Source organism: Pyrgilauda ruficollis, unplaced genomic scaffold, assembly GCF_017590135.1.
Source record: "Pyrgilauda ruficollis isolate IOZ18807 unplaced genomic scaffold, ASM1759013v1 scaffold24, whole genome shotgun sequence".
NCBI lineage: Eukaryota > Metazoa > Chordata > Aves > Passeriformes > Passeridae > Pyrgilauda > Pyrgilauda ruficollis.
Window position 1 is genome coordinate 18,755,363 of NW_024523648.1, and position 22,580 is coordinate 18,777,942.

Here is a 22,580-nt window from a genome sequence, read left to right on the forward strand (position 1 = left end):
ACTGCTAATACTCTTGCATGTGACCTTCACTCTTACATTTTAGTGGCCTCTATAAAGGACAGAACAAGGAAATGTGAAGGCAGGTTCTAAATGTATTTGTGGAGTTTTTATTTTATCTTCTGAAGTATGATTTCTCTTTCTACTTACAGTATTTTTTTGCTAGCAGTTCCTCATTACAGTTCTAACTTCCAGGCATAATGCAACTTTATGTTATGAAAACAGAACAAGAATTAATCTTCTAGATCACAAAGGCAATGTTAAGAAATCAAATAATGTAATTCCTCCCTCCTCTCCCCCTGTAGGAAGGCTACACTAAAGCTTTGCTTTGTCTCTCAGTGGTCTTCCAGTCTAGTTCCAGCACCCTAGAAATCCCTCCCATGCACAATCCCTTCCAGAAGCAGCACTTGCTGGGCTGTTCCCCTCTGCAGAAGGACCATGGCAACATCACCCATAGGCTAGCGAACAGTTCTGAACATGAAGGAATCACGTAAACAAATTTGGTTCACTTTGAATCGAGAATTAATTTTAATTAAAAAAAAAAAAAGAAAATGACTGCCAATGCTATGAATAGGAGGCTCTGCTTCACATGCTATTTCATTCCATTCCCAAGGTGCTGGGGGCAGCAAAAATAGTTAAGATGGCTCAAGCAGGATAAAAGTGAAACTAATGTACCGCGGATAGCACTGTCTTGCAGGCACGAAGCAAGTTGCTTTGTAAATATGTTATAAAAATAATACAATGTTCAATTTTACTAATCTTAAGGTCAAGTAAACTTTGTTTGAACTTAAGAAGAACAGTTTCCCTTTGAAATTCCTGCTCATTACTCAGTTGTCATGTTTAGAAAACCTCCTGGGTCATATGAAAAGCTCCTTGCTGTCACAGCTTCCTCCATGAAGACAAACTGAGCATTTCACTAAAAGGATAGCTCCACTTTTCTTACAGTAACTGTTTTTGTTTGACTATGCAGCAATTTTTCAGACATCTTGAGACCAAACAGCTTTATTTTTTTTCCCTTCACAAAACAGTAACTGAGGCTTTACTAAACTCAAGCATGCTAAAAACTTAATACTGGTAGAGATAAAAGCAAACCATTAAGTAATTCTATAAAATGACTAATTTCAAAGCTGTTGAAATAATACAGAATCAAAAATTCTATCATAGTTTATGGCAGATTTTTTCTGGGGAAATGAATCACTTCCATGATTCTCTAAGTGATTAATATTTTTTGTCGGGTAAAGGAAAAAATATAAAAAAAATATACTGCTAAAGAATCAGAAGTGAGCCAAACTGGCCAGATACCTCATGAAAAAAGTTGTACTCTATAACTTGTGTCTTCTGTGGAGAATATGCAAGCAAGACATAAATATTTAAAGATAAAATAAGAAAATGCATGGATTTCACAGGCATACTTTTAATGAAATTTATCTATAAAAAGAGAATATTCTTTGAAGTTATAGATAAGTCTTTCACCTTCAGATCAGTCAAATGTCTGTCGCTTTCAAATTAAGAGAGATGATCCTAATCCTCCTCTCCCTAAGAATATAGTAATGATTTTTTTTTATTGTGAAGTATCAAAAGCACCCTAGAAGTTAAATTATTAGATCACTAATAATTTTAATTTTTTAAGAAACATTGTATATCTCATATATTTTTCTTCTAATGAAGCATTTTTTATTTCATTAGCCTTCATTTCTCTAAGATACATAATAGTAATGTAATGTTGCAAGGTTGTTTTTCTATCCCTGAACATTCACAATTCCAGGGAACAACCTACTTCCTGTGAAATTTGCTGTTTTCTAAAATATGACCACCATTCCACTATTACTATGGTTACTAACTAAACTTTGTACTGAATTGCATACCCCCAGAATTACCATGTTTATTCATCCCAAATAAAAATAAGCTTGTCCTTCACCACAGAGTAATTCAAAATTTCAAAAGGGCCAAATACATCTGTATTCCTTGTCTACCGTGAGGTGAAGCTTCTCAATATCCCAATCTCAAGCAAGGCTCTGGAGCACAATGCTTCACATCAGTTGTTTTCCACTCAGTCACAATTAGCCAAAACACGTGAGCATCCTTGTTTTAAAAGTAGGATGAACAGTATATCTAGTAAAACTATAAGCATATACACATTTATTTAGAGGCAACTTCTCTGGTCACAATTACTGGAAGACATACCAGTACCTAGATCAAGGGGGATTCCTTTAAATCTGCCTAAATTCTTTAAACTTGTATTTTCTAAATATTTTCCTCTTTTTTTCCTAGAATATTACTAGCTCTGAAGGATTCTTAGAAACAGCTTAGCTTTGAGCCCACTTGTTTTACCACACTACACACTAAACCAGCATATTCATGGGATGAATACAAATTAAACACAGACGGAGTTCAAAGGAAAGGAACTAATTTTTGACACTGAATCACCAACTGTATGTTAAATTTAAACAAATATTTTGAAAGTAGAGCATGCAAATACCATATGGAAAACCATAATAATACAATTAAGTACCCAAACGAGACAAACATTAGTTAGTTATATATTCAGAACACTACTTGGACTAGGGAAAAGTTTTCTTCAAATTATTGCTTGAATGCTTGTATTTTAGTTTTGTCATCTTAACCCATCCAATGATTATGTACTGGAACATTTCAGGTATTCAGAGTGATACTTTGTGTCTCCTCTGGAATGTGTAGGCAGGAACTAAAACTTTAGACAGGTCATTTATCTGTTAAACCAAGGCTTGGTAAGATTTCTTTTGTCCATACTAATTCTTTGACCCAGCAAGGCAGATTTCTAGTGTTTTATATTTCACACATCTACCACAATGTACAGCATTGCTCCTGCTATTACCTACTTTTAATGAATACTCTTTAGGCTGAGATTTCAGCCCTTTCAAGGCATAGAAATAGGTGTAACATAGACATAATATTATGTAAAATTCCTCTTTCAGAAATACCATACTTTAATGTTTCCATAAGACAATAGCTGCCCTTGCATAAGGATATTCAACTTAGAAAAAAACCCCAAACTTCTATTGTTTCATATGCTACTATATGTGCTTTTAACCAGAAAAACACATTAAAATGTTTAAAAAAAGAAAGGGGTTTAATTTGTGAAGTAGCACAAGAAAGTTCTCCAAGTATCTGGGACAGGAAGTGACTGCTTTATTGAGCACACAATGCAGAGGAGGACGGAACTCTTTTTTGCAGAAAGACGTATGTGTAAATCAGTGAGAAGATGCACCATCCCTTTTCAAGTGAAGAGTAAACAATAATTTAAAGTAACCAAAAAGATTCCTGACCAGAATAGTTTCATCCTGTCTGTACAGTGTAGTACATAAACAGTCACAGTCCTCAGCCAGTCACAGATTCAGTACAAAAATCCTTTGAAAGCAAAGCTCTGCATGGACTGTAGGAGTCTCAGATCAGAGACAGTATCTACAATACTGAGCAAAGATCATGAAAGTGATTTTTTTAGCATGACTTTCACTACATAAATGTGGTCCTAACAAATACATTTTTTTCAAGCACAATATCTTTATAAAATTATACACTGACTTTGGTCCTCTAGGGTAGACTTCCATTCATATTTACTGAATGGCAGGTTTGGGTTTTTAAGAGAATTAAAGTAATACTTTATTAACAATCCCTACACCTTGCCAGAGTTTTAGCATCAGGTTCAGCCCCTTTTTGCTGATCTGATGTAGATTAGTGTAATTAATTTTCATTTGATTCTCACTATGGTTTCAAAAGAGAGTTTGTTTAAAATCAACTAAATTTCACCTTGGGAAATCATCCCACAGGCAGAGGAGAGAAAAAAATTACTTGCAAATGCACAGAATATTAGGACAAAATACAAGCCCTATAATAAGAGATGAAGGAAATGTGAAGACTCTGTCAGCAAGTGTGATGTTTAGGCTGGACTTTCCCCAGATTGCTGCTCTCCATGGCCTTTGCATCGTGTGAGTGAAGGGGAGAAGGGCTGTGCGACCAAGCCTGCACGCCAGCAGAACCCCTCATGTGAGCTGTGGCAAAACCCAGCAGTGCTGCTTCCCCTGTTTAGTCCCCATTGCTTTCAGTCTTCTAACTGCTCAGATTTACTGCCAGGAGACCATGGTTTACACTCTATATGGCTTTCACATCCTTGAAAGCAAAAGACTGGTTAAATATGAACACAAATGTGCACACTGCCATCAGATGTACTCTCCACAGATGAACTGCATACTGCTTGCCCCTCAGCATAGGATCCCATACAGAATTGAACACTTTAAGAAGTTTTGAACTCCACTGCTATGCTGGCAGGCACTCACAGAGGCAACACTTCTGACATCACAGAAGTGGAAAAGGAAACATTATGGAAGGTTGGACTTTGACAGTTCTATGAGGAGTTGCAGTACAATCTCAATTGTACAAACAGCAATCACAAACACACTCCTTCTGTGATGGTAAACGAGGCTGTGTGTCCTAATTCATATGAATGAGGAGTATAAAACATTCAGAGTGTTCCAGGTCATCATGTTGAAGCAAGACAGCAAGACAACCTACAGCAACTACTAATGTGGAACAGTGAGATATTGGGTTTTGACACTGCTGTTGCCCAGACTGCTTGGAACATTTCACTGGTTCATGGCTACAGCTCCTTACAGAGTTTGTACTTTCTTTAAGTCCAGAAAAATGAAGTAGCATTTTAGTAGACATTCGACCAGCTGGATATCCTCCCCAAACAGACAAAACTTCAGCTAAAGTAACCACAGCGATGGCAGTTCTTGTGCTCTGACCCCAGTCCAGCTGGCCACAGTCTGGGCAGCAGCAAATCTGCAACATAGAGCAGCAAAAGAAAAGCATGCTGGATCTGGCTCTTTCAAGCTGTTGGTTTCATAGACCTGCACATAACTGAGCTGTGTCACAGCATGTCACTTTTCCACAGTTCTCAGATGTAAGCAGGAAAATTTTTAGATGCTAGTCCAAACCTGTGGGGACTTTTTCACATTTTTCTGAATTGATTCAGAGAAGGAACAGTGATGCATAAAAAGCCTGAGTACCTGCAATGGCTATCCTTTGCAATCTCTCCTGGTATCATTTTCAGGGTATCTTCAGCCAATCTCATTAGAGCTCTCAGAAGAGTTTCATTCCTATTGACTGAGGAAACGTTCTAAAGACAATTGATAAGGAAAATGTGTTCAAGAACATCTTCTGTAGAAGCGGAGTTATTTCTACTGTGCATTTCTAAGCCCATTTTTCATCACAAGCATTTTGATGCCTATGTCCAGGTAGTTGAGATGCTGAGTAGCTGATACAGATGAGACACACAGACTCCAGACATTATTTGTGGGCTGGAAGACAGAAATCACACACTTTTTCGCTACTTCTTCAGTGAGTGACTGTCTGCTGCTACTGTAAGACTCAGATTTTCCAGGATGGTATGGCAAGTTTAGACTGGTGCTTTTCCTTCCCTAAAGGCTGATCATACAGTCACTCAGCAACAGTCTTTCAGCAAGTTTCCTTCCTTGATTTCTTATTATATAAATAATACTATTTATAACCTTTATATAATAATTGTTTTATTGTGTTCACCTTCAGTATAACAAACAAGTTAAAATAGGCTGTACTAGAAAACAAACAATATGTCTGAAATGCAGTATGATGCAGCCTTGACCCTAGTAGACTTAAATGCTCTCCTACTTCGAAGTCTTCTGCTTGCCAAGTTTCTTTCCTAATATTTCCAAGAATTCAATCAGGCCAGCTCAGTGCCTATGTTCAAGTCACTACTGCTATGTGGGTACTTTCCCAGTGTGAACCACACTGACAGAAATAATGCAGAAAAAGAACTCACATTGCTTTTTCATCATTCAAACCTTTTAATATACAGACCACTAGTTCTACTGCAACCACTAGTGTGAATAATGTTTTTTTAAAGGTCAGCAGTTCTACCTAATACTATTAAGTTCTTCAAAATACACTCAGATTTGGTGTCTCTCCTGATGGAGGAGAACATAGTAAAGACACCACATTTCAATGTCACTCTAGCCAACATATTTATGGGCAAATCTCCCAGCAGATACTGCTTTTCTTGAAGGCTGGCAGATATTATAACCTTCTTTTGTGCCCAAATGGAAATAACAGCTTGACTCCCAGCATGGTTTGACTATTCTCAGCAACTGGAAACTCACAGTTTTTCCAAAGCGTCCTCCTTCCACACTGTGTAATATTGATCAGAATATCCAGGAAATAGCAAAGTACTTGATAAAAGATCTACAACTTATGCTTCTCTGCCCCTCTCTTTGTGCCTAACTCCAGATACCTGTAGGACTCAGAATCTGTGGCACTCTTAAGGGTTATTTTCTCTCTCTTATATACATGAAAAACTGTAAAGGTTCAAGTTGCCAAGGCCATGGTTACCTCCTATGTTCTGAACTCTTCTTTCTGGACATAGGTGAACTAAATTTTAAAATGATCTGGGGAAATGTCTACAGATCACCTCAAAACTACTTGAATTGAGAGCATTTGCCAGAGCAAGTCACTTGTTTAAACTGACTGAACACCTGGATGTGAGGCACAAAGAGAAGAAACATTATCTACCTGTCAGTGTATGCCAGAAGCTGTAACCAAGGAAAGCTGTGACCTTCCAATCAGAGGTGCTTATGATAAAAAAAAAAAAAAAATATGAAGCAGAAAACAACAGGAAACATAAGGCAACTTTCTTCATCAAATAAAGTGAAATGATGACATTCATGTGTCCAACACTGAATCATGAAGAAGACAGTGTTATAAGAGAAAAGGGAAGAATTCATATACAGTTTCATTTTTTCAGATTTTAAAAGTTCCTGTGCTACTGCTTAATGTAGGATACAGGCTTTTTATCTGTGATTTCCCTCTGTTTGTGTTTGTAACATCACATCAAATATTCCACTGGTGGAAACCCTTCATTTTATTACTACCAACTATCCTGGAGCTGAGAAGCAATTTTATAGATACAGTACAGTATGATATAGTGCAGTATATACAGTGTAGATACCATTGACTGTCAGTGTCTCAAATACAAACTAGCAGGACAAATACAGTTATCTAACAATCAGGGAAACATAGAATGTCCTGGGTTGGAAGGAACCTTAAAAATCATCTAGTTTCAATGCCCCTGCCATGGGCAGGGACACCTTCCCCTAGACAAGGTGGCTCAAAGCCCCTTCCAACCTGGCCTCAACAACTTCCAGGAATAGGTCATCCACGACTTCCCTGGGCAAACTCTTCCAGTGCCTCACCACCTCTCAATAATGAATTTCTTTCTTTCTAAAATAAACTTACCCTCTTTCCATTTGAATCTCTTCCCCCTTGTTGTGCCGCCCGTATAAGAAGTCCTTTTCATCTTCCTTGGTAGGCTCCCTAGGAAGGCTGCAATTTGGTCACCCTGAAGCCTTCTCTTTTCCAGACTAAACAACTCTCAAACTTTCCTCATGGGAGAGTTGTTCCATCCCTCTAATCAACTTCGTAACCCTCCTCTGGAGTCCAACATGTGCTTCCTGTGCTGGGTACCCCAGAGCTGGATGCAGCACTGCAGGTGAGGTCAGAGCAGAGCAGAGCAGAGCAGATCAGAGCAGAGGGGAAGAATCCTCTCCCTCACCTGCTGCCCACGCTGCTTTGGATGCAGCCCAGGACATGTTTAGTTGTGAGCACACACTGCTGGGTCATATCCAGCCTCTCACACACCAGCACCCCCAAGTCCTTCTCAGCAGGGCAGCTCTTTCTGTTCATCTCCCATTCTGGGGGTTGCTGTGGCCAAGGTGCAGCACCTTGCACTTGTTTAAACTTGCCTTGTTAAACCTTTTCCCAGCTTGTCGAGGTCACTAACTCTTACAAGCAGTATCTACATCTAGGTTATATACGAAAAAAATGCTAAAAAATCATGGTTTTAATCTCAAATAAATGTTACCTTATCTTTCAGCATGCACAATTCAGCAAGACTTGTCAATCCAGCTTTCTCTCTGAAATGGCATCACCCAGACTATTGCAGTCAGATTATTTGTGAGGGTGCTGACATGTGAAGTTTGGAATGAATGGTGCACAAACAAGGCTGTCCAATTCAACATTGGAATGAATGGTGCTGAGCAGACTGTGCTGGTAATTCAAGGGAGACATAACACTTTGTGGGAGGAGGTACCTCAGTGAGGCCTGGGAGTGACCTCATTGTAGAGAAAGAGACGATTTATAGTGCTGAATGTCAGTGATGTGTTATGCAGACAGGTTCCATTCTCACTTTAATGTAAATCTAAGATGGCTTATGTTAAGCTAATTGTTACACAATTAATGAAAAATGGCCTAAGAGGAGATCTGGGTAACTCAGTTTTCTAAGCTTAGGCTTTATAAAACCAGCGAACTCCTTCTGACTTCAACTTTTGCAGCACTCAGAAAATGGTAGAAAAGGAATTCTGTACAGTACAGAGATCACCTTATGAGCCATTCTCTTTAGTGACTGCATCTGTTTGCCACTGTCTTGTTTATAACACCCATGAGGGGAACAATAAGCAAGAATTATGCAATTAACAGTTTGCTTAGGTGTAAATTTCCATCCTTTCTGCCAAAGATATGGTTCTATGAAATGCAGTTCATATTTCTTAATTAGAACTACTCAACTGAGGGCAATTTGAAGAAGAAAAACTGAATCAATTTTGAAGGAAAAAAAAAAGACTGAAGGAATGGTACTCTTGGGTCAACCTGGCAGTTGGAAGTTGTGAATGTAAACTCTTAAGACATCAGGAGTTACATAAAATAAAAAAATTTAACATAAAATCTCATTGAATTAAAGAACAGAAACAGATTGCAGAAACTTCATTTCTAAAACCATATATACATGACTATTGACTGTACATGGTAACAGAAAGAGATGCTATAGAATGGCCAAAGGAATAAATAGTTTATGGGGGCTGTTAAAACACAGAGAATAAAGAAAACTAGGATGATGATGGACTAACTTGAGCTTTATTTCAATTCAAGAATACAAGACTTCCAGTTAAATTCGAGGTGAATGCAAGGCAAGATTTGTTCCATTCTTAGAATATATTCTGAGTTCCCAGTTCCTTAGGATATATTCCCATTCCAATGATCCATAAGTGCTGTAGCAAACAGGTATTAGTGTAATAAAATAAGCTCTGGCTGCACATCCGTTGCTGTTATCTCCTTACAAATATTTAAATTGATAAAAAGCCCAGAGATCCTGTATCCATACTGATTTACCTTTGAACTGCTGGAAAGTGAAACAGCTTGCAAACCAATGTCCTGTTGCCTCTGTTCCCCACACTGCACAGCACAGGACCAGAAATAGCATTGTGTGTTCTTTTATGAATTCTTGCACTCTACTTAACCTTTCACATAATGCTAATGTTACTGATGATGATTCTTGTAAAAGATTTATATATGCCTCAATTTCAAACAACTATTAGAAGTGATAAACTAAAAAAATACAAGAGATTAGAAGCAATTTCTCTTACTTCAAAGCACATATTCCAAATATGTCAGCAAAAAAAAAAAAAAAAAAAAAAAAAAAAAAAAAAAAAAAAAATCTATAGCAAAGACAGAAATTGCCAAAACTGTCATGAATTTCAGCTGTGGTCAGAAAAAATATAATCAGTTGAACATAACAGAAAACAGTGTCTCTTCAGGAGATGAAACTGCAGGAACATATGAACTTTATAAAAGGAGGTGCACAGTTAGGCTTGGTCCTCTGAAGATAATGAGAATAAGAATCTCATCAAAAGTGTTATGACGGAACAGAAGGAAAATTGGACTTGGTGTGGATTGCAGACAGAAGAGACGATTTGAGGTTAGAAACAAAGAAAAGACTGCTCAACAGCAAGAAGCTTTAAAGAAGGACAAATTGAATTTATCACTCGTACGGAGATAATCATGTAAGAGACTATTTTTATAATATAAATCAAGACATTTTTTCATGTGGGAAATTAGAATTTCATAGGGAAAATACAGCTAAATTATTTCAATATACTTTTCTCTTATTTTCCTCTTATATTCAACTTGAATGCATTTCTTTTGCATACCACACAGGAAAAAAAACAAAAAAACCAAAACAGCAAAAAGGTATATTTCTGTTGCTAAGCATGTTGGATGCTGTGTGCCTGCTTCACTGAGGCCCAGGTAGAACACAGGCATAAAATAACATAGAGGAAAATAGAATTTTTAACAAAATATTTGAAAGACAGCCCACAACAATTAATGAAGGTATAAACTATGTTAGGCAAGTTTCCTGGTGTAATCACTTAGATCAGTATTATAATCTTGCTCTGCTCATCTGGCATAAACCTCTTGCATTAGTCTTTGGTTGTCCCTTCTGTCAACAGGTACCTTAGTCACTTGCTCTCCACAGAGTCTATAACTTAAACAAAATCCTATTCCAGTGCCTTCCTGGGATTTGTCTTTAGTAACAATAAAAATAAGGTAAACTTCAACCTAAAAATTCTGTTGATGCTGTTTCATTTCATTGAGCCTGTTGCTAAGATGACAACTTTGGGAGTTCTGAGCCCACACCCCAGATTCCATCTTCTCAGGCAGCTACTTCCCCTTCTTACATCCAGAAGTTATGAGTCATCTGCCTCACTGTGCCAACAAATGTCTCTTAGCCTTTTTCAGGCCTGAGAGAATAACAGCAGAAGGAGATGTTCGGGCAGATTCTAATAACCTTTAAAATCAGAATAACTGTGTGGGACAAAATTTGGTCTTAAAGGTCTTTCAGAAAACACATGTTAGAAAGTAAATGCTAATTAATATGTCATTTCATATAGAATGTCATATTGAAACACTATCTAATATCTACCAAGGACAACAGTTTCCAAATCTGTCTAAACCAAGCTAAACAGAGTGAGGATTCTTAAGCATTGGTGCAGTGATTTATTCTAGCATGCCCAAACTTCATTATAATTTTGCATTTAGAGTGCGATCTTGCACTCCTCTTCCATAAATAAAGTCAAATCACTCACCCTGCAGAAGCTGTGAAGCCAAATTAAGGCTTTTAAATTTTAAATTTCCTGAAATGCCTTTATTCTAACTTGCAGAAGTCCAGAACATTTCTCATAACCATGTTACTGCTGCTGCAGGAAAAGAGAGATGCCTTAAGCTGTGATCAGCCAGCAGCAGGCTCTCAAAAGCACCACAGGCAGGTCCTTTTTCAGAAGACCTGACTGTCAGGATGCCTGGACAGATGGAAAGTAGCAGAATGCTGGACAGATATTTACAGTCTGCACTAGAAAGAGTTGTTTCCCACCAGACAGAAGGCAGGGAAATTTTTATTACCCCACAATACATACACACCTATAAGAGTAAGAGAATTTTGTCTTCCCACTGAGCATAAAACAGAGTTTCAGAAGAAAAGGATATCAAGCAATGGATCCATGGTCTAATCAGCAAGACAAATATGACACATTAGGTAAAGGAAGCATATTTAGCTCAAAAGTGACCAGCCAATAGAACTGTCTGGCAGAAAGGTATGCTATTATTTTGAGAAAACATACAAAATGTCAGCTGGAGAGGAATATGATAGACTATCATTGTGAAAGCTTAACTGCCAATTTGCTTTCTTTCATAACAATGTAAGGGATGTCTATCCTGACCACTTCAGTTATCTTATGTAACTGTAAAATGCCTGTGAACTATTTAATGCTAATTTTATCCCCTTGTTAATGCAAAATATCACACCAAAACTACTGAATAATCAAAGAGAGGTTCCTTTTACCACAATAATTATTATGTTCCAGTGATGCCTAGAGAATTTTAATACCTCAGATTCTACAATGTGCTTGTCATGGGTGGGACCAGTTAAATAACCTGAACTGCAGCTGTGATGCTCCATAATCTTCTCCTACACCTGGCATTTGGTGTGACTGATGGCATGTTTGCAAATCTGTCATGATATCCAAAGGCAGGAGTGAGAGGCTATGGGCCTCTTGCATTTCAGCTCATGACATTTTCCATTTCAGAACACTTTCACAAGATATCAAACAATTTCTCTTTTATTGCATTATTGTAATGGAAAATAACTGGAAGGGGTTTTCCTACCTTGGTTCTACCACAATTCTGAGAGCAAAGTTCTGACTACCTAGTTTGAAAGGAGCAATGAAGGGACTCCTTTCTTGGTCTTTCCCCATCTTTTAGTGGATTTATTCCCAGAAAAGCAGAGACACTTCCTTGCTGTCAAAGAAATCCATAGCAAAAGTTCTGTACTTTTTCACAGTGCTTCACACTGTTTGTATTTTAAAGGCTAGAATACAATTTGATGTTTTACTTAATGTGTCCTGTCAATCAATAAAAGTAAGCACTGTCAAAATAAAAATTAACTGAATGGTCTGCAACATTTAAATACAAATGCAAACAATAACAGGTTGTAGGCCTGCAAATGTCTGTAAATTTCATAGCCTCTAATTTGGTGTTATTAATTTTATGTGTCGAAGTTAAGCATAGGGAGTATTTAAAAACTTACATGATAAGGTGTTTACACTATTGAACTTTACAACACACATTTCTTTTTAATAATTAAAGCATTAGATCAAGACTGAAGATATACAGGTTGCTTTCTGTAAGCCAGTAGCCATCTGCATTACCTGGGGAAAATATTTGCATCTACTCTTCAGGTGCCTTATCAATGACATTAGAGACGAGGAGCTTTGCAAACTGATATAAAATAGTTGAAACCATAGATATTTACGTTTTGTTAGCTTATTTGTACAAGACAAATAAGCTTCAATAATAACTTCAGAATGAAAAGATATTTTTTCCTAACTAAACTTATGTTGAGAATGTATTTAAGCAACTACAAATAGACTAGGATACCAGAACATACATAAATGCTCATTAATGGGAATCCAGTGAGACTGTTTATGTCTGACTTTCAGCCCTAGGAGGAAATGGCTCAGAGACAAAACCTTCCTTTGGAAAGTTATTCACCCCACATGCCTTCATTACCATGCCTTGCTGGATGAGCCACTCGTTCCACAAGCACTTCTCTCTAGAATGTCCACTGGCTGGGACAACATGAGACCTTTCACAAGAGAAAACACCAGGAACATAAATTCTAGATTTCTAAATGCTTGTCAGAACAATCATGTTCCAAATATCTTGGGTATACCTACCATTTTGCAGGCCACCTACATTCATCTTCTCATGTGTATTAGCTATCGAAGACAACTGAACTCCCTAAGGCTATTTTAAGGCAATTAATTTTATAAATATTCCTTCTCCCACACAACCTGAAACAAGATTTTAACTTTTCTCCCTACATTTTAAATAAATTAAATAAGGAATAATGCTAGAATCTTAGAGAAGCTATAATGTTAACTCATAAAGTTTTGTTTCAATTTTAAGAACCCTATTAAAAATAGCAAAGCTTAAGTATTTGGGAGGGGAAAAGCATTTGGAAGGGGCAAAATATTTGAAACACATTTCTAAAAATATAAGAACCCATATCTTTGGGCTCATTTCTGTACTTATTAATTAATTTTAAGTGAAAATGGTTTCCATTAATTGTTAGCTGTATTTTAGCTCCTGTGCACCAGATGATCTTAAACTGTCTTTATTTATCTGCATCTACTGTAGACTGTTGTCAGTCTGAAAATGATGGTAGCATCTTATTTTTGTCATTTATGGAAAACTTCAAAAGTCTAGATTTTTAATTCAGTTTGGAAAAGCAAATGTGTGATTTCTGCTTCAGGAGTGGGCAGCATACCCGTTGGTAAGATCTTCACAACCAGTCTGGTTGGTTGGCTGAACATCAGCAGGAAAACTGCATGAATTCTCATGCATTTTAGATATGGGAACTGTGCTGTAGTCCACAGGATCTTCATTTTAGATAAGAATTGTTTTGTTCTTAGTGAAGTCATGATTTCAACTGGACCAACAACACCACAATCAACCCTTTGTACTATCAGCCCATGTAATACACACAACATATACAGATCTATATTCAGGACTGAAACTTATATTCAAGCTTTCATGCTTGGTCTTTGATATTAGAAAACATTTGTGAAGTATGGTGAGTCATTTTCTTCGTGTCCTTAAGGAGTTGAATAAAGATGGGATTTTTGGTAAATATTAATTTCAGTATTTTCATTAGAACAACATGGCAGCATAATTCAGTTTAAAGGAAATTAGTAATTTCCCTAGTCTTCCCAATACTAATACAAGAAGTGAGTTCTGTAATGGCTTGCAGCAAGAAACTACAACCATGTTGAACAACAAAAGACCCAAAATACAAAAAATGAACACGTGAGAATACCATGATGCAAAAGGAGTACTCACACAGGGAACAGCTATGGCTAGGACTGTTCACAGAGCACATAAAAGCTTACCAAGACTCAGGGCACTCTGTAGCATTCTGAGAAGTAGACAGGTGTGGGTAATATGGCAATGATGTAGTGCATAAATTCTGCTTCTTTGTTCAATAAGCAGCACATGCAGCTACTGAGCTGTCTCCAAAGGGAGCCATACCAGCTCCTTTATAGTTCAGTTGTGATTAGCTGGAGCTAATTTCACCATAACTTAGAGTACAAAGATGTGCCACATCGCAGTGGGGTCTCTGTGAGCCCACAGCTCTTTAGTGCTTTGCAAAGGAACACTGAACTTTTTTCTAGCTAGCATGAACAATTCTTAAGGTTCCTGGAGTCAGTTTAGTACCCTGATAGATGAGGTCCTCAAATACTTGGGATAGCATTAAAGAAATAATAAAAACATCCCGGCTTAGGCTCCTAAAAATGTCTCTTTTTAGTTTTCCACCACAATGACAACTTCCAAAAAACCCAGACAATATACAATATACATCTGGTGTAGGCATAGTGAGTAGGTTTTATTGTTTCTCTAAACTCAATTCTAAGCCCATGGAACAGCTCATCTTCTTTATATTTTCAGTATTTTTATTGTGTTTTCACAAGAAAGCTCCTCAACAACTTGTTGAGACTGCCAAAAAAGAAGGCAAGTGAAATGAAAGCCATCCAACCAGAACAAGAAAAATGGCCTGTGCTGTGGGCCTATACTGACTCCTGGATGGTGGCTAATGCCCAATGCAGGTGGCTGCAGCAATGGAAGAATTGGCAAGGCATGGTAAATCCACCTGGGCTGCTGCATTATGGCCGACACCACTGCAGGGGTAGAAAATATGACTCTGAAGGGACATGACACAGATGCCCAAAAGTTGCACCACTGAAGAACATTGAAGCAAACAACAGGTAGATAATAAGGTTGTCAAAATTGAAATAGCTCAGATAGACTTAGACTGGGAGCAGAAGTAGTAGCTGTTTGTAGCCTGATGGCTCCATGAAACATCAGGACATCTAGAATGAGAAGCAACACACATACAGATGTGTGTGATCAGGGGTGGCTGCTGATTTCATCCAGTGTTCTGGCTACAGTCAGCAGTGCTGGCACAGCATCAGAGCTGTCTCTCCAACATTCCACCTCCCATCAGTAGGCTGGATATGAGAAAGTCCTGGGAGGGGACACACCTTGCTGACCCAAACTGGCCAAGGGGATATTCCATGGTGGGGGGGCATTCCTTACTTACAATATTTGCCTTCCTGAGAAACCACTACACATGCTTCCTCTTCCCGGATAGTGGACAAATATTGTCTGATGATGGGGAAATACAGAGTATTTTTTTTTCTCTTTCCTTGTGCATGCACAACCCCTTGCTTTTGCTTTAGCAAACCGCCTTGTCTCAACTTATGACTTGTCTTCCATGTTATTTTCTCTGCTCCTTTGTATTTCCCCCTGTCCAGCTGAGAAGGGGGACTGGTAGAGCAGCTTGGGGGATGCTTGGCATCCAGCCAAGATCAATCCAAGCACACATTGTAGGAATACTAATAATTAAATAACACAGTAATGGCCAGACAAGATTCAAGCCACGTGATTCAGAGGCAATCTAATGAACTTCAGTGAGGTCAAACTAGTTGGATTAACTTGTCTTGAAATAGCTAGGATGTAGATCATGTTAAAATTTCAACTCAGAAAAAAATGAGGATATTAAACTAGTTTGGAGAGGGATATCTACAGCTACAGTTGACAAAATACAAAGTACAATCAGTAGCTGTGTGAAGAAGTAATTTCCCTTTATGGTACAGTTATAAAGCAAGTACATTACAGTTGTTGTTAGATCATTAATCATTTTTACTACACTAGTGCCTAAAACCATGCAAAAGATGAACCTCGTAGGATTTTGTAGTATGCAGACACACAGCAAAAGACCACAGCTATCCTGAAGAATTTACAGACTAGGCAAACAATATAAGTACCTGAGGAGAAAGTGATGCAAAAAATGAGCAGTGTGAACAATGCAATCCCAGAAAATGTTAAGTTTGCAATGGGAATGAGCACACAAGATGCTGAGAAGGAATGAGGGGGAACAAGGGGGCACTAAGAAGCTCAAGCAGAAAAGACAAAGAAACATAGGTGAGCAGGACAGGATGGATACACCTAGGACAGAAGTGAAGTAAAACTGAGGTGAAGGGTCTTGGCAGAGATTCAGAGCAGACATTCACTAAGTAGAGGGGCAGACACAAGCCTGTCAGAGGTGCAGAGACAGCTGAAGACTGTTGGTAGCCTGCAACAACAGCTGGGTGCACTCTCTGGACTCTGTTTTCCCACACAGTTGCCCTAGAGCTGGTGAGAGTTCCTCTGTAGGTCAAGAGGCATTTGGAAACTGAATGTATCTGAGACAGATGATGCACTGGTTTGTTCTTCTATATGCTCTTACATAATTGTGTTTATATATTACCACAATAAATAAAATAATTTATTTGCCATTTTGGACCACGGAACTATAAAAATAAAGCACATATGACACTTGCCTTAAAAATTATACTAGCTGTCTCTCTTTGGTTGAAACAAATCAGCTTTGTAATCAAAAAAAAGTGAAATTAGGGAATTTATTCTTGAACAGATATTATCAGTGTATCTCAAAGGATTATGATAACTGTCAATCATAATACAGTTTTGCTTTTCAATATTTACTGATATATTTTCTCTGCCCTAAGCACAGAGTGAGGAGGCAGTGAAAATCAGACTGAACATAAAATCTTTTCAGCAAACAGGAATTACAAGTGACAGTGCAAAATTAACAAGAACTTTGGAGATAGTGTGGGTTGTTTTTTTTTGGGGGTTTTTTTGTTTTTTTTTTTTTTTTTCTCTTTGGTGTCACCAGATGTGTTACACAGCAGAGAAGCAAAAGGGCATATTAAATATAATACTGCATGCAAATTCATGGTAAAGCACACAATTGGATACAATTTCCTAGGAAAAAGCCTCTTTCTGTGATCAGTTCCATGAAGTGAAACCTCTGATTCCACAGAAGTCTGTGGAATTCCTCTGGTGGGCATTGGTCTGGAAGGCTCTGGTTTCATGACCTCCACGAAAAATTATTTTAAAGGTGTTCTTTATCTACTGAGCAGGGACCCAACTAGAAATAGTGAATATAAAGACCTGTTGGTTCAAGCAGACTAAGAGATATTCCTAGAGCAATCCTTTCATAAAGGAATATAAGATCAACAAAACATATGAATAAGGGATGTGGTTGCACAGATGTATAAGGAGTAATTAATCTCTGTGGCTAAAACTGAGAAAACATAAGAAAAAAATACATTCCACTCTGGTGGCAATGTTGTAAGAGAAACAGAAAATTAAGAGCAGCTGCAGAATATTTTTTTTTGAACCCTGAACTTTCTCTACCTTACTGAAAAGAAAACAGATCCATAATCTATTTATTGTATACATTCTATAAAAAAGAGAAAATACTAAAGCAATTTTCATTCTGTCAGCACTGGAATTAGTGACCTGGAGCTGAAATAAATGTCTGGAAACAAGCAAAATGCACACATTGTCATGGAGCGTGATCATCCACTACAAAATCCATCAAAAGAAGCAACCGATCCTCTGTCACTGATGTCCTATTCATAATTCAGAAGGTCACTCTTTAATTTAAAGCATTTTAGATCAACACAAGAATAACTTGGTGAAATTTAGTGATTTCTGGATGTTCTGAATGTTTTCTGAACAAAAATATCTGTACTAGGTACAAAACAAACAGAAAAAAGAGATGCATGTACATCAGGAATTACCTCTCCCACAGCTGAGGAAAGTTCTGCTTTCTTGCAGCAATTTCCCAGATACTTCCCAGCTTTTCACTGACCTTCCCTTTCAGTTCACCCTCTACAATTTTTTTTCTTTTAGCTCCTTTAAGGAAGTTTCTTCTAATATGACCAGCATACAACTGTTTAACAATCTCAGCAAACTGTAGCTGAAGCCGAGGAGTCTTTTCCAATTGTGATTTCTGCCATTCACTTGACTGTTTTGGTAAAAGACATTTCTCCTATGTAGATAGCAAGAGTGTTTCTTTCTCTACTTCTTTATTCTTTGTTACCAATAGCTACATGCCCATCTTCAAATTCACCTTCTTCTATTGAGACAGAGTGCAAAGCCAAGCTGAACAAAAAAACACTGCAGAGTTATGAAAATGCATTGTATTTTCTGAATTCAGTGCCAGCTTCTGTGTGTTTGCAATCACAGCAAACTGCTATCAAAATAAATTTTACAGGTTTTTGGGTAGAGAAAAAAAAGCAATGAAGCTACTTAGGAGCACCCAAGCAAATAATAAATGCAATCAAGCAGCCCACTCAAGAAAAACTCTTAGGTCCTGTCCAGTCCATGACACAACTGCCAAAGCAGAGAACAGAGAGATGAGGAAATATCAAACCTTTGAGGCCTTTGGGAAAGGGGTGGAGACAGAAGTGTAGTGAACAGTTCAGAGCTTCCAGGGCAATGATCACAAAAGCTGTCAGCTTGACCAGGGATAATACAAGCAACCTGAAAACAGGAAAGGTTTTTTCTACTTATCACATATGGAAGTAACAAACGTGGGGAAAAACTTTATTTTTTTCTTACCAGCTTTTATGAATAAGTCACATGCACAAAGTCCTATTGTCGTCTGACCTTCTGCTTGCTTTTGAAGGTTAAGTAATAAGTAATGAATTATGAATAATTCATAATTAATGAATAAGTAATGATCCTTTTCAGAGTGACTGGGATTGACTTGCTGATAGCAGTGTTTCAGAAAGAAAAAGCTTGCAGTGAAAACAGGATCATTCTGTTCAAAGAATGTGAAGAAAAGATAGATGGATAAAGGCTTTACATAAAACTCTTAACAGAGAGGTGGAGGAAGCCAGGTTTATTTCTAGGAACTGTTTTAGAAGCAACTCTGTGGGAATAGGGAATTAGGTAAAATTTCAAACACCAAACTAAAAAAGTAAGTTCTTAAGTATTAAGACAGAGAAACTCTGTTTCTGTTTACTTGCAGAGCCTTCAAAAAAGGGAGCTTGCTAAGAACACATGCAGGGAGTACTGAACAGAGGCAGGTCCCAGTGTGCCAGCAGTGTGTAAACTGTGTAGGCTTAGCAATGCCTCAGGCTGGCTACACAGGAATGGTACTTAACATCACTGTTCACAGGTTTTGTAATTCTGCAGTGCTTATCTCCAAAAACAACACTTCAGAGATGATTGACTACTTTGTATCAATGGTGTAAGGCTAAAGGAAATGCCACTAAACAAATTTCCTCTTCAAGATCAAGGAACTAGGATAAGCATTCCTAGGGCAGATAAATGAGAAAGACATTATCAACGTAAAATATTTCTTCTATCTACTCTATTCTCTTCCCATTAATTTCTCCTACCCCAACAGTTCTCCTGTATCCCTATCTCCTGTATCCTGTATTAGGTTCCTATTACAACTCTGACGATGCCCACTACCCTTTTTTGCAATAATCACCTGAATTTTTCATTTAGTTGAAAACACATGCCATTTGCCCCTCCAGTGGACTGAGATGCATTGCTTATCCCACAGACAAGCAGAATGCACTGATGTCCTGGCTAGAAGGTGCTTACACCTATTGGAAGGTGCACTCTTCTGGCCAAGCTTTGGAGGAGACTTGAGACAAACCCTGCAGCCACTCCACTGATGAACTTCACATCACACCAGTGGGCCAAGAAGCACTCTGCTCTTCACTGCAGGTGAGCAAAAACAGGCACAGGCATGAGTTTCATCTAGGGGGAAAAAGTCAACAGTCTGCATTTCTGTAACATGCATGAGGAAGAGTCCTGGGAGAGAGCTTAAGCTTAAAATGTGCCTGATTTCCTCCCTGTATTAGTTCTGTCTGTGTGAAAAAAATTAGGATTTTGAAAAACCAATTGAAGTCAGTTAGGAAAGGAATGCACAATTCTGCAAACTCATGTAACCATCTGCATATTTACTTATCTTACTAACAGTTTTGCCCAGTATCATGAAAACGTGTAGTTATGAAGCTTTGTCTGAACAGTAACTCATTGAAGCTGGAGATATTTTCTTCTCCTTGCAGTTCTTCTGCTGCTGAATTCACTTTCCCTTATTTTTCTGTGTCTGAATGTCACCAGGATGTCTACTGGGTAGTTTGAGAAGCAAGTCACTCTGCAGTGGGCTTTAGCAAACATCCACAATCTCACATTTGATTTGATAGACCTAAACAACATGAACTCGTGACATATGAAAAATGACAAATAGGTCATGTAGTAAGCGTGAAACAAACTCCACTGAGTAGAGTTTGAGCAAAACATCTGCCGTGTATAAAAAAGGTTATGTGATGAGTTTATTTATACTTTTTTTGGAGAAAAGCACACTCAGTCCAACTTATAAATTGTATGAATTCATTTCACACATGTGATTTTAATTTTGGATTTACAGATTGCATCAATTTATTATATTTTCTTCACATCAAATAAGGAAAATTAAATATGTATTATGCTAACATGAAAGATGTTTCCCTCAAAGCTCTTTTTCCTGTCCACAGTAATTAGGGTGGCAGTACCATTATTTTTTGGTGTTCCCACAGCTTCTATTTTCCTATTGAAATCTACATTTGTGTTTGCTGTTGACTCAATTACTCTAAATAAGTTTATTTGAAACTTCCAAACAATGTTCTTAAAAACAGAGCCAGAGTAATTTTCATTGACACAAACAAAAAGGTAACTTTTAATGTAATGGTCAAGTCTGGATTCCAAAGTTTAGTAGAAACAGCATTTTATCTTGGCCAAATACTTGAAGTGCATGCACGTAAATATTTACACATATGTATGTGTACATACACATATATACATTTGTATATATGAATGCACACAAAACACAGAAATTGACTAATCCACCTATTTTTACTTAATTGCTACCCCAATATCAACCAGTAGCACAAGCTTGCTAAGAATCTTTTTTTGACCTAAATGTACAGGTTTAGCAAGGAAAAGGAGGATCTAAAACAGGAGTAAAGGGTAAGAGAAGAGGCTCTCTTGGGATATTAAAAACTCTTTTTATTAAATGTATAAGTAAAGATATAATAAATATGATCTCTTTACTGTACATAAAAATATTTAATTTATTTCAAAACAAGTTCTGAAGCTACATCATTAAACATGATTATCTGATATCACCAATTCAGAATACAACAGTATCCATAGCTTTGATATTTCATTGATCAAAAATGATCAACAAAGTAATGCATAAAAGATGCAATAAAGGAATTTTCATAAAGTTGTATGCCCACTGTAGGATAAAAACCTAGGTTTTATTTTTTTCATAAATTCTTCTGTATAGGATTTGTCTTTTTTGGCTCCAAATCCATATATTTTGGTAGTGTATCTTTACATAACACAGGTTAACACAAGGCCAACACTCAAAATTAACCTTGTTATTTTTCTTTACAGACACACAAAAAAGAGTTTTCACATTAATTGATTGCTTTTATTAGACTATGAGGACAAAATAATTGCCTCTCCCTCTACCAAGAGGGATGCATGTCTGGCACACCAGTCCATGCTGAGAGGGAAGCAGTGATGCCTTCCTCATATCAACATCCCAGACTCCTGGGAGGACTAAGGGTGGCACACATCTATCACAGGGATTTCACTACACATTAGAGATGACTAATCACTATCATATGATATTCACTACATCATTAGATATGATGGCATTCACCACTCAGGGCTGTCATTAAGGTTTGCACATGTTTACTGATTTCTTTTGCCATCATGTGCATATTAAGTTCTAAAATGCCTAAAGTTCTAATCTAAAATGCCATATTAAGTCTAAAAATGCCATATTAAGTTCCAAAATCACTGCAGGTTTTGCGCTCTGGCACTTGCTTTCCATATTTCAGATGTATCTGCTGGTCTCACGAGTGCCTTCTGTCCCTGGGTAAAAGTGCTGAGGATGTGTCTCATCCTCTTGCCTGACAGAGCCCAGAGACATTAATCCTTCTATCAGAGATACATCAGTAATCCTTACACAGTAAAGGTGCATTAGTCTCACTAACACTAACTGTGTTTCACAAAGTGGTGCTGAGCTCACTGGCTGGGGTACAGAGAAAGCAGCAGCTCATTTCATCAAGTAGCTGTCAGCTGAAACACCTGACTACAACCAAAAAAGTGTGTAAAAAGGGTTTTGGAATTGATCTCACCATTTTCATGTTTTATTACTTCTTCAATGCAATTCAGTGAGTAACAATCCATCATAAAACCACAGTAAA

General features: G+C 37.6%; 1 protein-coding gene across 1 annotated transcript in view; it reads right to left on the minus strand.

Annotated features, from left to right (window-relative positions):
* The window catches only part of CHRM3 (cholinergic receptor muscarinic 3), a 121,981-nt gene that overhangs the window by 64,220 nt on the left and 35,181 nt on the right, over positions 1-22,580 (minus strand). The window lies entirely within an intron of this gene.